Source organism: Aythya marila (assembly GCF_965140915.1).
Source record: "Aythya marila genome assembly, chromosome: 12".
Lineage (NCBI taxonomy): Eukaryota > Metazoa > Chordata > Aves > Anseriformes > Anatidae > Aythya > Aythya marila.
The window spans coordinates 21,268,021-21,284,437 of record NC_139053.1 but is presented as its reverse complement, the minus strand read 5'-3'; the positions used below and the strand labels follow the sequence as shown (position 1 = coordinate 21,284,437).

Genomic DNA, 16,417 nt, shown 5'->3' with positions numbered 1-16,417 from the left:
CATTTCCAGTTCCCGCTTTCCTTGGACCTTATGCCATGAACTGCTATCTGGGTGGTTGCATTGGGAATAAATAGCAGCTTGATCTGCAATAGAAATAACCTGATGCATGGAATGGAGTAAGAAAGAGGAATACCCTGATTCTGTTGACAAAAGGCTCAGGCATCCTAGACACCCTTTTGCTTACCTTTAGCTAAAGTGTTTTAACAGTGCCTTGTAACGGCTCTTGCTTACTAGCTCTCTCCCACTAAACATTTGTCTTTAGCTATGCATTTTCTTCAAATTGATCCCAGATTCTTCTGTAATGAGGTTACATATCCATCTTTCCACAATGTGACATATCCTCTCCTCCTAACTGCTACCTTTGTATTGACAACTGTGATCCAAATCAAACTGAAACATTCATATTGGGTGAAAACTGAGTAAATGAGGAACTCCATAAGCCTTCTATTTCTACCAAGAAAAGTTCTGGGAATATCTGTGCAGACTTCAAAATACGATGTGGAACAAGAGTGCCCCAATTTCAAAACACCTTGACAAAAAGCATTCAGTTTGCCAGCCTGGACAAAAATTCCCTGGCATTAAATAATTTAAAATCTGAAAATCAAATAAATAAAAAAATCATCATTAAGAAGACAGTAAAATAGCAAAGCACAGCTAGCTCCCCAGGAACCGTGCACAGACAACACGCACCATGAATGTGAGCATCTCCATTATCAAGAACTCTTGATTGGCAGGAAGATGCCTGACTGACAATTGGGCCAAAAGGGTTAGCAGGGCTGATGGGGTGGGAGGGTTAACAGCCTGATTGTAAAATCAATGTAATAAATGCTTGGTAAGTTACAGGAACATGCGGGAAGAGAAGGCCGCGATTGATAAAGGACTGCGGCTTTGATGCTGCACTGGGGACTTGTTTATTGACAAGAAAGCCAATCTCTTCTCCGAGCCAGGCCAGGCCAGGCAAACCTGCAAGCGCTTACCAATTAATTGGTGGGCTTTTCTGCCTTGGGTTGCTTTAACATGTCTCCCCCACTCCAAGTTAACCAGCTCAGGAGGTGCTGCTCTGAAGGAATCCTTCCTCTGTTTGCTCGGCACGTGGCCCTGTTGGGGCAGGCGGAAAGCGCCTCAGAGCACGGCCTGCCTGCCCTGCACAGCCCCCAGGCACGTGCCAAGCCCCTTCCAAACCCAGCATCATCTCCAGAGCTATTCCTAAAGAACGATGCTGAAGGAGGAAAAGGCGTGGATTTGTTTCCATACACACACGAACTGTAGGTATCATCCCTTTAAACTGAAAAGGGTGATTTCCTTGTTAACGCAAAGCAGACTTTTTGCTGGAGGACAATGTAGGCCACTACCAGGGGCCCTGCATCTCCCTCTGAGGCCATCCCTAAATGACCCAGAGGGGACGCGCAGAGCTGGCGAGGACAGACCAACCCCTGTGCGCTCCACACCTCCCCATCCTCTCCCCGGCCCCCCGCCCTCTTTGCTCTGTTTATCAGCCAGTCAATAAGAAAAGGTAGTTCTTACTTAAGGAGGCAGAAGTCAACTCGTCAGGTCGATCAGCACTCTGTCTGTAAACATGGTTTCCCGTAAAATCAATGAACTCCAGTTACAGAGAGAACAGCCTGAGCGCCAGAGCCTCCCCGTGCCCCTGCGGCAGGGAAGGGCTCTCCCTCGCTCCCTTCTCCATCCTCGTGTCCCGAGCTGCTCCACGCAGCTTGCAGCCACCCGCAGCTCCCATGGCTGTGCTTGCTGTGCCTCCCGCAGGCAGCCCACCCAGCCCCACAGCATCGCTGCACCTCGCACCCTTTGGAGCAGGTTTGGGACCCAGTGGGACAGCTCTCCCAGGCACTGGCGGGCAGGGAGTTCCTAGCAGGGCAGGAGCAGCGGCCACAGCGGCCCAGAGCTGAACCACAGCTGGAGGGCCCGGCGTGCCCAGAAGCACTGCGCTGGGCCCCACATTTTCATCGGGAGTTTCTACCAACCGCGGCTGCTCCGTCTGCAGCCGTGCTCTGTCCAGGGCACAAGTGAAGTCGACCCCCGCTGCTCCCCGTCACCTCCTTGCAGCTCCTGTCCCACCCTCCACACCTGCAGAACTGCCACCTTACAGCAACGCTTCCACCGCCGAGGAGGGGGCCGCAGCTCGCGGGGCAGCCCCCAGCCCGCACCGCCGCGCATCTTCCTCCCCAGCGTGGCAGCGGCACGGGGAAGGGAGAGCGGGAGGGAGGAGGGGGCTCCTGCTGTTGCCCAGGCTTCCCGAGAATTAAATATGAACAGCCGTGCTGTGTAATTTTAAATTGTTAATTAGCACAGGGTTAATTAGGCGGCCCTTTCACAAGAGGCTGTTTGGCAGTAAACCAAGACTGGAAGCAATGAGGAAGGAGGAAAACAAAAGGAGAAAGAGACAGTGAGAAACTGTTCCCTCAGCTAATGACCCACATGGCACCATGAAAAAAGGGTGCTGAGGACAGGGAAAAGATACAAGCAGATGCATTACATCCACGGCCATTACCCTGGAAGATACCCAGCCAGGCACCCCACCCCCTGCCTATTCCCACAGCCCACACGGTGCGGAGAAGTGCTCAACCTTGTAATGAGCAGGGTCTGCTCCTTCAGAGCATCCTGGCAAGCAGCAGAGCCTCACAAATTCCAGCCAGCTTTTGATTTTTAAGCTTTATGCCATGGCTCCACAGGAGACATGGCTTATGCAAACGCTTACAGTCAGCAACTGGACCCGAGTGCTTCCTGTTGCAGAGAACTGCACAACGGCCTCTAAACTTTGCAAACACACACCTACCTGTTGTGCCAACAGACGCTCTATAAATCAATACCATAAACACAGGCTGAGAGACTACCCTAGATTAGCTCTAGCACAGGTGCTGGTGATTCGCAGGGGGAGAGGAACAGGTCAGAGGCAAGAAGACAAAGAAAGCACGGGGACTGAGAGTGGCCTTAGAAGCTCTGCGCACACCCCTCCTTACTGGCTCATCGTGGCATTTTAAGATGTCTCAGAAGGGCACGGCATGGCAAGATGCTAATGGCCAGGTCAGCCAAGAAGCTCCTGGCTCAGGAATGGCACGGGATGGCACTCGTTTCAGCCTAAAAAAATAGGGATGGACATACTACTGAGTAGCCAAATAACTGTGTAATCCCTAAGTTCAGGTACACTCAAAGCTCAGTGCTCCTGGGATCAGAAAGCCTGGGAGGGGGGAGAAGGCGGTTACCCAATCCGTCTGGAGTGGTGACACAACGAACACGGAGCATCAAAGCCTCCTGCGTCACTTCCCAGCACCTGGCGTGCTACAAAGCACTCTCGTAACACTTAGGAAATTGCATGTGGAAAAACACGATAAAAATCACTACCTAGAATCAAGAATCCAAAAACTAAGGAAAAACAGAATGTATGTTGTTGCCTAAGCAACTTTAATTTTTCTCCTCTATACATATGCATTACGACACTGCCTTTAATTACACGATCACGCACTGCCTCACTTAGTAAGGAGAAGGGTCACATACAGGGGTAAAACAAAGTTGCGTGAGCATGTTGTCACTTTGCAAGATTTATACAGTAGCTGTTATCACACAAATACGTGGAAACTCACTTCCTAGAATAGAAAGATCGTTTTCAATTTCCTAAGCAACAAGGGCTGGATATTCGAGCTTGGTGGCAACACAGAGATAGCTTCAGTTCCCAGCTTCAACAAAACGCGTTACGTTCCAACATACAGAAGATACGTGTGCCAGCTCTTTCCCATTCGTTGAGGTACCAGAAAGGTTGGAAGGTGTTATTACTATGCAGGGGAATGTTGACGAGTCTGCTACATTACTTGAAATATTAGGATAAAATGGTATAAATGAGCCAAAAATTACATACAACAGTGAATGTGGATTCATGGCTTGAAGAATGATTTCTAGCTATGGTTTTCTGTCCACATTTTACAATGTCTGCGCTCTGAGATTCTTCTTAAGCAATTCCTAACAAAAGGACTGAAAATAAGGATATTTATTTGCTGAGTTCAATGCTTCAAAAAAGAAGTTTTAAGCTCATTTCCCTTTTTCACATATTAAGTTGCATCTTGCATGTTTCCAAGCAAGACAAAGTTGTGTTTTGGCATACACCTCATCACACGGGAGTTGCCTCATCAACAAATGAGTTTTGCCGAATATTCACAACCAGGTGCCAGCCCTGCCAAATCCTGAACAAACTCTCTATCCAGCCTTCTTCCTCACCTAAGGTTTGGGTTTACCAACCAGAAGCTCTCAAGCTGCTTTGAACCTCCTGGTGTTTCTCTGCAGACCCTGCTCAGCACTGCTGTTTCTGTCTGGACACACGTCCATGCCCACGCACCAGGAAGCCAGCAGACGTGCCCCTTGGTGGAAGAAGGGTCCAACCAACAGCGCCCCACAGGTTCAAATACCTGTTGACAAGAGTCCTGGAGCTACAAATACTCACGAACCAGCTCACTATCCTGCCAAAGCCCAGAGCTCACATGCTTCTGCAGAAGTCCCTGTGAAAACCACACGTTCTCCCTTCTAACCAGCTGGTCCTGAAGGGCACAAGGTCCCCGGAAAGGATGAGGCAGGACGCGGCGGTCTACAGAAAGGCAAGATTCATCAGGCACCTCTAAAGGACAGGATGGTCTTCTCCCTGCAGGAAGACAACCACATGGCGGGCTTGCCTTTGGCAGCCGACAGAGCTCCAGGACTGGCGTGCTGACAACACAAACAGGCGCTGCTCTGCGCACGCTCGTTAACGCGGCAGAGAATACAAGCGCTCTCTTACACACAGGCTCACATGCATAAGCACAGCAAGTTCCTCAGATCTTCACAGGATCATTAGCATAAACAGCTTTTCAAGCAGCAGGAAGCAAAGGAAATGCTGAACAAAACAGGACTGAAAGCTGTAGGGCTCAAGCACTTGGCATGAGACTAAGAGAAAGGGTCTCCTTGAGAAGGTGAACCTTCTGCATTATCCACATTTTTTCCTCTGTCCTTCACACCAGCTAAAGTTGAGCCAATGAGGGAAATGCAAGGTTCAGGGAGCTTTTCAGAAAACATTTTATGAACTATTATTCCAAGTTTGCTGATCCCTTTGAGCCAGCTACTGTACTACACACAAAAATATTTATATAATCACCAACCCACTGCCATTGAGAGCAGAGTAATCCAGATGAGTGCCAGAGGGTTTTAAGTGAGCAGCTGGGGAAAAGAGCGTTTATTCCTCCAGAGGCACTCTTTGGAGTGGAAGTATTTTGCATTGGAGGTAGACTAGCTTAAGTCCCATTTCTCTGCAAAACAAAGTCAAACACTTGCTTAATTTATAAGTGACATGTTATTGTCATGCTCCCAGGACACGGAGCTTGTTTTCCATGTCCTGCATGAACCTCGCCTCTCCTGTGTTGTTCATGACAAAAGTTTCAGATTGTGTTCCCACATTGGTTTGTTTTAAAACATTGCACATTCCTTGATTCTTCAGTTGTGCAATTTACCCCTTTGCTCTAAAACCCCAGCGTTTCTTGTCAAATGTCATTTCCAGACTATGTTGCTGAATAAATAGCTACACTTGCATCTGGTTCACATATTCAGTGCAGTGTTGTTGACCTAACTCCAAAATTAACCAAAGAGCTATCGGGGACAAGCCGCTTCACTCAGTTGCACGGACTCCAGTTCCCCAAATCCCATACTTAGGGAAAGTGGTCTCACTGCTCCTTTTGCTGCAGTCTGAAACTTGCCCTATTTTGCCCCTCCTTCACCTTTATCCTAGTAACCTGTCCCAGCTCCTCTGCGGCCACCTGTCCCTCACCACGAAGCACACTTACACCCAGCAAGACCACACACCCGGTAACACCTACACTCATCCAATCCACACAGATACCCTGAATTAAAACTTGAGCTTTAAACACTAACTTTGATAGTTTGTACGCATTTAAATCACCAGATCTCTGCCACAGCGCAGCACGTATAGTAAGACCGCAGGATGCAAACCAGAGCAGCGACTCCTGAAAGTGAGAAATTCCAGCTGGCTTCTGTGGCTTTGCTGATGGTTCATCCTCTCCCCTCCTTCCAGTTACTCGACGTGCTGGGCAGTCCCACCCAGTAAGAAACTGGAGGCATTTGCACTGCTGTACGGAGAGCTAACTCTTATAAACCACCACAGCCAAGCTACAACCAGACCCTCAACAGGACTTCAAAAGCAGGCAGAGCCAGCCTCAGATGGTCCGGCCTGGAAAGCCAACGCTGCACTGTTAGACAGCACCCTCCCAGCAATGCTCCTCGCAGCACACAGCCTGCAGACTCTCATGCCTGGGAAGAAGCCTGCCAGCGCTCCTTCCTTTCTGCTCTTTTACCCAAACAACATATGTGTTCCAGACTAGTGTCAAGGGCCAAACAGAGGGTAAGAGTTAGATTCATAAGTCATGCCGATCTTCTCTGCCAGGGCTCAGATCCAGTCCTTGTTAGGAAACAGACGCGCTGCCTGGTCCCGGGCTCGGTCACTCCTTCCCACCCCTCGGGGAAGCCTGTGCTTTGCACCAGCAGAGCACGCTCAGAGACAGGAGCTCAGCATTCGGTCATTCAGGAACCATCCCGCTCGCTACCCCGACAAACACCGCCGCTGCCTGACGTGTTCGCACTGACTCACGCTGGTGTTGCGAAGCCCAGTTGCAAAGGTCACAAGCACACGTGCTCGGATGCGCTGCCAGCGTTTTGGCACGGAGCACGTTTTACAGTGCTGGAACGAGACCTTCAGAAATAAATAAATAGAGAGGCCCAAAACAGGTGAAGAAATCTTTCAGTTTGCTTGGGAAAGCTTCTTGGATAGACTATTTTATGCCAACTTTTAGCAGATCAGAGAGGTCCAGGGGGTCCCAGGTTCCCACAAAGAGCATCTGCACACTCATCTGCTTACAAAACACACTGCCCTGTTCTAGACTCCAGGTACAGCGTGAGGATTTTCTTTATCTGGTCAAAATAAACCCTTCTGATTGCAGCAACCAACGGGCGTCAATAACTACACGCTGCTCAACGGGCTCAAAGTCTCAAGTTCATGCTCTCCAGGTCCACAGAATGCAGCCACTCTATCAGCAGCTACATCCCTGTAACACTTCAGAACAAACACATCTCTTGTGAAAGTTTAACTGTCTCACAAGGGAGAACTGACACGGACTCAGATAAATACAAGCTCCAAAGCACATGCCCGGCGGGTCTGTACAGACTCCCAAACCCAGGCCCATGGGCACCACGGCACACCTCCGTAGGACCAGGCATCCTCAGAGCTGTCGCTTCAGGGGTGGGGAAGGAACTTGCTACACGTGCTTCAAGACCTCCAGGACTGAAAGCGTTACGCTGATGCTTGCCCTCTTGCTAATTGTGGGTTTTATTTTTATTTCCTATTACCCTCTTGCACGCCTGATGAGATTATCTTACCGGAACTGACACAGCTGGAGGCTGTAGCCATACATGGAGCCTCTCAGGAGGCAATGCAATTTTATTTTCATTGATCAGAAATCAGCAGGGCAGTAAATGATGGGAAATTCCATTAGGAGAAATGCTGGGCCATGAGACTCAACTATCTAGGTACACCCAAATCCCACAAAGTCCTGTCTTAAAGTCCCATCTGGATCCTGACACAGTCATCTTTCTTCCTCCCAAAATGGAGTAAGCAACTAACCCGATATTCTTAATCGCTGACTGCTCTGCTGGAAGCTGAGGCAATGCTGTCAAAACACCCCCAAGGGTTCACTTAGCTGAAACAAAGTCTTTGGTACACACAGCAGCATTTAGCTCTCCCAGCTCAGCCTTGCTGGCTGCTGCAGGATCAATGGAGTTTTACGAGCAAACGTCCTATTCCACAGCCACCAGATAGCATTTGCTGTCAGAGGTCAGGCGGGTACGAGATGTGACAGCACACCCATGAATTACCCAGCCCTCAGGTAGTCCCAGCAGACCCAGAAGCAGCCGAGGGCATGCCCAGCACACGCTCCCATCTCAGTCCCGTTCTGAGCCCAGGACCTGGCACAGCGTTACAGCCTCACTGCAGAAAGCGCAGCCTTTCTTCTTCAAGGACAGCCCCCACAGCGCGTGCACTGCTTTGGTGAAACCCCTTCCAACAAAGCACGACAAAATTCCATTACAGGCCCACGCTGATCTGAGCCCAAACCACGAATCACATTTCAATCCTTCTATTTTAAAATACCGCGTATGCAGATCTTTTGTATTTAATTTCACATTCCCGCATTAAAATCCTACCATCAAGCATCTCCAAATAAAAGCTCTTTTTGACCCTGTCCACTGTTAAACATCTGCAAACATCGAGGTTGAAACCCAAGTCTTTTGCCTCCTGCAGCAGGCCGGCCAACCCCACCAGGAGAGCACGGGTTAACAGAAGCTGACCGCAGCACAGTTGTTAAGGTAATCAATACCAGTGAGATACTAAAGCAGCATAAGCCACATTATTGATTGCCAAGCAGATGATAAAACTGTTTATTATGATAATTGCAGGGTGCCTGCAAGATGCTTCTAGCGCTGTCTTGAGCTTTTTACAAAAATAAGCATTGCCAGGTCTTAATCTTCTGTCTGAGGACCTCCTGGACCCCGGTAAAAGTCCTCCACACTCTGCTATTCCGGAGCACTAACCCTGAGCCACCTTCACCTCCAAGCTCCTGCTCGGATGGAGAAGGTCACCTTGCTAGAGGTAGTCCCTGAACTATTTATCATGCGCACACCCTACATCGTGATACCACTCTTACAGGCACAGACCTGTGCTCACCTTTCTCTTGAGCAACCCCTTCCAGGGAAGGAACAGAAATACCAAAACCTCTAACTTCAGTTCTCAATCCTCCCTCTGATCAGCTAAAAATCATAACTCCTAAATTTCCCACTTCAAAAAATTTTCTCCAGTATTTCAATAACTTCTTTCTTTAGACTTCCCAGTTTATCTACCTACTTTTTAAGAAGTTTAACAGAATTCTTCCCTCGGGGGCTGAAATTATTGTGCAATACATTAAGAATTTTTTTTAGATAACTGAACTCCAGATATATTCAATTTGGGAGATTCACCCCTATGTAACACCGGGCATATGTGCATGCAGGCCATACCACAAGGGGGATGGCAGCAGCTCGGCACCAGGTGTCTGCAAGGTGAGCAACTTATCTACCTGGAAAAAGTAAGACAACACTACAAGTACCAAAAAGCTTCTCCTGAACCAAACACAGTAACATGCACCAATTAGCCTACAGCAAATAAGCAAAAATGCAAACTGCAAGACTGCATCTCCTCTGACAAAAGCATCTCTTACTTCAACAACAGGAGCAGGAATGGAAACTATAACATAACTGGGCTCCATGCTAACGCTGCTATCAAATCACAGCTGAAAATGAGTTTTAACAAGGACTGAAGCTCCAGGGTTCTGTCAGCAGCTCTACGGGAACTAATTATGAAGCACAGGTCCCATTATCTCCCAGTATGGACAAGGCTCTGACAGCTTCATTTAGGTATTAACCCGAAGGACCATATGCTACGGGCTGCACGCGGTACTTGGTGCAGCACCCCACTATTCTGTTTAGCTGCTTTCAGGCAAGCTGGGTCACTTTCTCTAAGTAAGCCGAGTCTATATTTGCTAAATAAACATCATGCCAGTCAAGGCAGTCTTACTACGGACTGGCCTCAACCTGTATCACACCCCCGATGGTGCTTCTGGACAATGTTCTAGCCCTTCCTTCCTCCTCCTCACATCTCCCACCACCACCGGGATGACCTCCCTGCTCCCTAGCACCTCCCTGCCCCAGGCCCCCTGTTCCCTGGTGCCTCTCCCCAGCCCTTCCCTCCCCGCTCCCCTCTTTGTAAAGGCTGCCACAAGCACAGGCAGAGAAGGATACACGGACTGTGGAAAGCCACGTTCTTCAGCATGAAAACCAGGACATCATACAACCCTCCCACCCTACTACTGCTAAAGCACCCTTTTGTCTAGGCTGGTCTTTCCCATGCACATCTGTATCCTCAGGAACTGGTGAGGAAGGTATTTTACTTCTCCAGCTTGCTTGCAGAGCAGGCAAAAGGTTAACGGTGGAATTGACAATGTGATCAAACTGGCACTTCAATGAGCAAACAGGTCACAGCACACAGACACTGCTTTAGAGACTGGAGACCTGGCCAAGAGCTTCTAAAATTTGTCCCCGCTCACCCCCAAGCACCGCTGCTAGGCCGCAGAACCTCACAAAACTCATCACAGAGGTCTCAGGGGGCTGAGGCTGCTCTTTCTTATCAGCAATCCTGAAGATAAGCAGGACCAAAACAATCCTTTATAATTAGAGTCTAATGAACTGGAGTAGATATCCCTCCCCATCATTTCTATAAGGGCCAGCCACTACTATTCCCTTTCCCCCCAGGGCCAGAAGGAGCCGAAGAGTCGACTTGCAGCCAGCACCAAGCACCAGTGTGTCAGGCTCCCCAGGACAAGGCATTCTTTGTTTTTCTTCGGAAATCCACTATCATTTACAGCCAACCCCAGCTTCACACCAGCCCACAGCTGCAAGCCTTCTGAGAGCTGACTTCTCCATCTGAAGTACTAGCACGCAGCTCAACTCTACACATAATGTGTCTTGTTTTATCGACACCTTGCCACAGAGCAAGCCAAACCCCCCCCCTTCACACAGCATTTGGCAAATGGCATGGCACGGCACGATCCACAGAGCCAGAGCCCTGCAGGTCCGCCCCGGGAAACGTGCTGAGCACCACTGACCGTATTCACCAAGACACATGGCAGAAGCACTTCCCCGAAGGCTTGCTTGGATTTTTATTTCCTCTGTTCTAGAACAATATTCTGTAAAACAGTTCTTGTTTTGTGAACAACTTTGTTCTGCTGCTCCGTGCAATCAGAGGAATTAGGGGACACTCTAACAATGGACGGAGCATCTGCACAGCTTAAAGGCAAGGAGGGACAAGTAACAAGTATGTCCCCTGTCACCTACTGAGAGCTCTACAAAAGATATCAACTTTCACACCCTTTCTGGCAGTGAGAAAAGGCTGTCCTGCAGCACACGAGGACAAGCCAGATGACAGTCCTGAAGGTGACTACAGAACAGCAGCCCTTCCCTCAGACACCCACCATCTCCCTCTACAGCCTGGAAAGGTCACCATATCCACAAAAAACAGGCAACGGGGGAAACAGATCTATTTTCTAAAGACAAAACAAAAAACTAACAGCAGCCAAAAAGGGTCAATAAAATTCCATGTAGTCTTCTCTACCTCCTGTCTCGTTAATACTCTGTGCTCAGAATTCGGGACTGTGAGGTGCTCAGCTGACTGCCATGGATCAGGCAATGCTTGCCCCTTGTTGCTTTCAACGTTATTTATCGCTCACGCTGTAGCAGCACCAGAAGACTCCAGTGGTGCCGGGCTACCCGCGCTCAGAAGCAGCCCTCCTGCCTGCCGTGCCCCAGGCTCGGGGAGCTCACAGCCCCCTCGGCACCCATCCTGCCATGGCTGGTACCGAGAGGAGCAGCTCCGCCAGCCCCAAGGGCTTCTTCTGCACCTCCCGACTGACCCAGCGCCACCCCCTTGCTGAGCCTGCAGGACCCGCGGCCCTTCCTGGCCTGCCTGCAAGCGCAGCACCACGGACCCAAGCTCGTGCTCCAGCTTCAGAGGAGCCAGGGACAGCAGAGGGGTGTCCCAGCACCACTTACTTCTCTTGAAAACATCTGTTTTCATTATCACTATTGCTTTTAATTAGCGCTTTACAGCAGCCTTAAGCCCTCACAGCTGGAGGAAAGTTCTGCTCCTAAATGAACAATTAAAAGGTGCACTAGGGGAATTTCTTTCTCATCTTCAGAAATGCCTTTCTCAGCAGAGCTAAAAGGCAAGTCACCCGGTTAAACGAACCTCCCTTGAAGGGGGATCTCGAGGCCGTGCTCAAAGCCTGCGGGTCACCCTGGGATTCCCACCGCCTGAGCGGGCTGCTGAAGTCGGGAACTCAAAACACTGAACTTCAGCATTGCTAATGAAAGGGTCTTAACGCTGCTGCCCTGCATCACTCACTGAGTGGCCTCCTCTTCCTCACCTGGTCACGGTAATTGCCCTGAGGAAGTCAAAGATTTCAATGCCCATCTCACCTGTGGAAGGCCCCTGTCAATTTAATTTACTCAGAGTTCAGGCCAAGTACAAACTGTAATGACAGAGCCCTATTAAATGCATAAGAAAATAGGTCCATATGAAGCACAGTTACCAGAAATGTGGTCTCCAGATCAAGTGTTTCTTTGTGAAACCAGAAATGAGAACATCCACAGAAAGCCCCAACAGGCTGCCTTGGCCATTTTTAAGAAAGCAAAAGGATGGAGAAGGTGAAGGAAGGCATCAGAAGGACACCACAGCAAAGGGCTGTCCTAGGGGCACCACGATGTCCCCATCCCCAGCATTCATACACAACAGGGTATCAAGAGATGAGCTGTGCAGGAAAGCATAGAGATCAAGCTTTAGTTAGAAACAAGCCATGAAGGGCCAACATTTTTCAGTCAACGTTGATGAAAATAAGGGTTTGGCCGTACCTAATATCCTGCTCTCCTGTTCAGTCGGGACTGGTATTGCAACACCACACTGTCCTAAAACACATGAGACTTGGGTGCTCTTTTAAGAACCTTCACCTGAACCTTCAGCACTCCACTCCCATGCCAGGAGGGCAGAATAAAAAAAAATATATATATACAAAATATGAAGAAATAATAAAAGGTGACAAAGATGCTTCTCCCTTATCTTCCACAAATCCAGTCCCTGTCTCAGATTACTAACTAATTTTACAGGACTTCATGTACACAATAAAGTCCAAAGGTCTAACGCATGTAAAGTGAACAGGTAAAGAACTAACGAAGTTACCAAAACAAAGAACAGCTTTCATTTTGTTATTACAATTGTACTGAATGCTGAATCTAAGAGGTACGTTTTGTTCCTTCCCTCAGATTCTGTGTCTTGGTAAGCTCCACTGAAGCAAAAGCTACCCAACACCACTACATTTATGGCAATTTAGCTTTGTGTTTGGAATACAAGACATCCATTAGACAGGGTATTCCAGACCCATATTGACAATCCCACACTTTACAGCATGAGAAGGTTTAAAACGCCAGCGTAATCATTTCCACTCAGATCTGTAATGCTGTTCCCCTTTGCATTTTCTTCCTTGCACTCTTCTCTCCTCCCCCTTCATGATTCTTTTCTGCGTACTAAGTTAATTTCTGTGTCAGTGAAATTCTGATAGATGGTGAAAAGAAACTTTACTTATTTAAACTTTGTTTCCACCTCCTGTTTTGGAAAGCTTACTTAGCCTGCACCGGAGGGATATTATCTGTTTGCAGCCTGCAGTAATGGACAAGAGACAGCACAAGAAATCCTGTGGGCTTGTTTTGAAACCAGAAGCACACGGGAGCCAGAGGCAGACTCAGCAGGAAGCCCATTGCGCACCCCTCAGCACCGCACCAGGTCTCACACGTCCTGCACCACCCCACCCCGGGTGAGTACCAGCTCCAAGCCTCCTGCCCTCCCTCCCCAGGCATGCCGTGGGCCACCTACTCTCGAGAACATCGTTTCTTTCCATCCAGCACTTGCAATCCGGTAAGAATACGCACACCGCTGTTTTCATTGCCTGAAACTGGTGAAGGCTCGGATGCTGCAGAGCTTGACACCAGCTGCTCCATCCTGCTCTTCCAAAGCTCCTGCGTGCCGGCAGCTAAACACGTCTCAGTCCTGCCAAACACGGGTGTACTTCCACGCTACCCCACTGCCGCCAGCTGCAGAGCCACGGGGAGCCCAGCGAGTGCTCAAGTGCAAGGATCCCCCTGTGACCCGCTCCGACCCCCTGCCCTGTGCTCAGGGACTCCCCAGCTTTCCACAGGCTGCATTTCCAACACCTCTCCCTGGAGAACTGAATGCTTCCAGTGTCCAACGAGCCCAGATACCGATCAGACCACAACGCATCAAGGGGGAAAAAAGGAAACACAAAACAATTAATTCTTGGCTTCTTGTTTTAGCTCCAGGGAAGGGAAGGTGCACGGCAGAGCGCGAGGAGACTGAAACACGCGGAGGCTGGGACGTGCTCCAAGAGCCCCAAGGCGACAGCGCTGGCTCCCAAACCTGGGAACGCAGGGCTCCTCTCCAGCAGGTGAGGGCTCAGTCAGGCTCCTGGGGGAGAAGGAACAAAAAAACTTTTTAGGCAGCGTTTCCTTTGACTTTTCTGTGCCCAGGCCAAATGGCAACAAGCCCCTTACAGAGAGGATGAAGTTCGCTATAAAATAAATCCAGCCTCTGCTACTGAGCTTGAACACAGCCTCCTCCACACCTCCCTTCCAGGAGGGCAATGCTTTCTGCGTGAGACAACTTTAAAAAAGAGCCTCACGACTGCATGGTTTTATTCTATTTTTGGTGGGTTTTGTCATTCATCCAGATGATTTTTTTCCCCTCTGATAAGATTAAAACGTGGTCTGTGCGCACCGAGACCTACCTACACCATGTGCTACCAGGGTCAGAAACACCACTGCGGCAGCTGGAGCACAGCACAGGTGTTCGCCCAGGATGATACTAAATGCCTGGCCTGCCTTTCGAATTAAGTCCTGGCAGTGAATCTACAGGCTCACTGTCCAGCACAGAAACGTCTCAGTGATCTCACAGACTTCAGACACTGAAAACACTTAAATCATTGCTTTTACTGCAACAAAAATTCCTTGTACGATGAACATTTTAAGGATGAAGCTCTCAGCAGCTTTCTAGGAGGCTTCAGGGGAAGACGTGCATCCGCAGCAGCCATACCTTAGCTGGAGCGATGGGAGGAAAAGCTTAAGAAAACAAAAATAAGGAAAACAAGTAAAGGGATGCGCACTAAGCTTGCCCCTGCAGGAAGTGAACTGCTAGTCACAAAGAAAAACTCCCAAACGTGTGGTGGAACGGACAGTGGATTACCTGGGCTCCCCTGTAAAACCAGTGCCAGTGATGGAAACCCCTCCATGGGATCTACAAAGGACCCAGAGCAGCACAGTTTAGACTAAAGCCAGAACTCCCCAACACAGCGTGTAGCCACCTAAGGAAATCCATGCAGCACAGCACGCAGAGATGTTTCTGGTTAACGACAAAGTCAACTGTGAACTGGAATAGAAGTGAAGTGTCAACAAAGTACAAATAATTTATTCCTTGAGAAATTCTTTAAAGCGTGAGAAAAAATAAGAAAAACTGCAGATAAAAAAACAGGTGGGAAGGAAAAAACCTGTTCAACAACTGAACTAATCTATACACTGATATAAACAAAGGAAGGAGGTGGAAGAGAATGACCCGAGAAATCCCCCACTTCTACATCAATCTGAACAGGAGGCTTAAAATCCAGTCTCCGTTTCTAAAGATAGCTTTTTTCTCTCTCTTTGTCAAGGTTCAAAATAGAGAGAACAATGAAACTCTTGCATAAATCATACTCAACCGCTAGCTGTGTCACTGTGCTGCAGGGATAATGCAAGATCACTATATACGTACAGTGACCATGATCAACACTTCTGACGTTGGCAGAAGTCAGACAGGTCACCTTCACTGAAAGAAAAAATCTCAGCCATAAAATAGTCTGGAACACCGTGCACCTTTTCAAGACTTGTAACTTCATTATTACAAGTCAATGAAGATGCATTTGCTTTCCAACAGCTTCCCCAAGAAAACTGAGGGCACTCCGGTCCACTTTAACCACATGCTGCCCAAGCTGAGAGCAGCATTAACCTGTTGTGAGAATTTGCACGTTTGATTTTATTTCCTCAACCTCAAAATTCCAGGGCTCTGCCATTAATATTTTGACACACTTGCTCCAGGCCAGACATATGCGTCAGCAACAATTACACAAGAAAACTCTCAATTATCCCTTGAGCTATCAGCACACGAGGGCTAGGAGAGACCGGGCTTCCTCTTAAACCTTTTGTAACAGAACGTGCTGCAGAGCGAAATCCTTCTGCAGGGCTGAGGGCATCTGTCAGCACACAGTGAGAGGCAGTGACAAAAAGCACGGCAAGGGGAAGAGGAGTTTTTGTCCTCCCACCTGGAAGATGGGAGCCAAATCGCTGGGAGACTCACGGCCAGAACCAGAACGAGCCCCTGCCTCACCCCTTCCCCGGGGCACCTAACCTCACAGCGACCTTGGCCTTCCCATCCTCATCTCTGCAGCTCTAGGGGACTGGAGGGTTTTCAGCCACCAAATGAAGCAAGCCTGTTCAAAGGATGACCTGAGGACAGCCATCCACCAGGAGAGCTCCCGTGGAACACGCTGCCCTGCAATTCTTTCTCAGGAACACCTCCCAGCTCACACACCTTCCTAGCAGAAGCAGGCAGGAATAACTACCTCCAAACTCGCTCATCCCGGAGAAGCCCTGCCCAGCGCTCAAGTCCTGTGGCTGCCTCCCGGACCCATCCAAC

At 49.0% G+C, this 16,417-nt stretch overlaps 1 protein-coding gene across 9 annotated transcripts in view; it reads right to left on the bottom strand.

Moving 5' to 3' along the window:
• Nucleotides 1–16,417, bottom strand: part of ZFHX3 (zinc finger homeobox 3) — a 187,439-nt gene that overhangs the window by 116,112 nt on the left and 54,910 nt on the right. The window contains exon 1 of one of the 9 annotated variants that reach the window (XM_082769774.1): nt 13,553–13,655. The exons of 6 other annotated variants lie outside the window; for them this stretch is intronic. The gene's annotated coding sequence lies outside the window, so the exon portion shown is untranslated. Of the gene's footprint in view, nt 1–5,904; nt 5,964–6,637; nt 6,721–13,552; nt 13,656–16,417 lie in introns of those variants that run through there. 2 more of the 9 variants (XM_082769775.1, XM_082769776.1) reach the window with 2 other exon arrangements.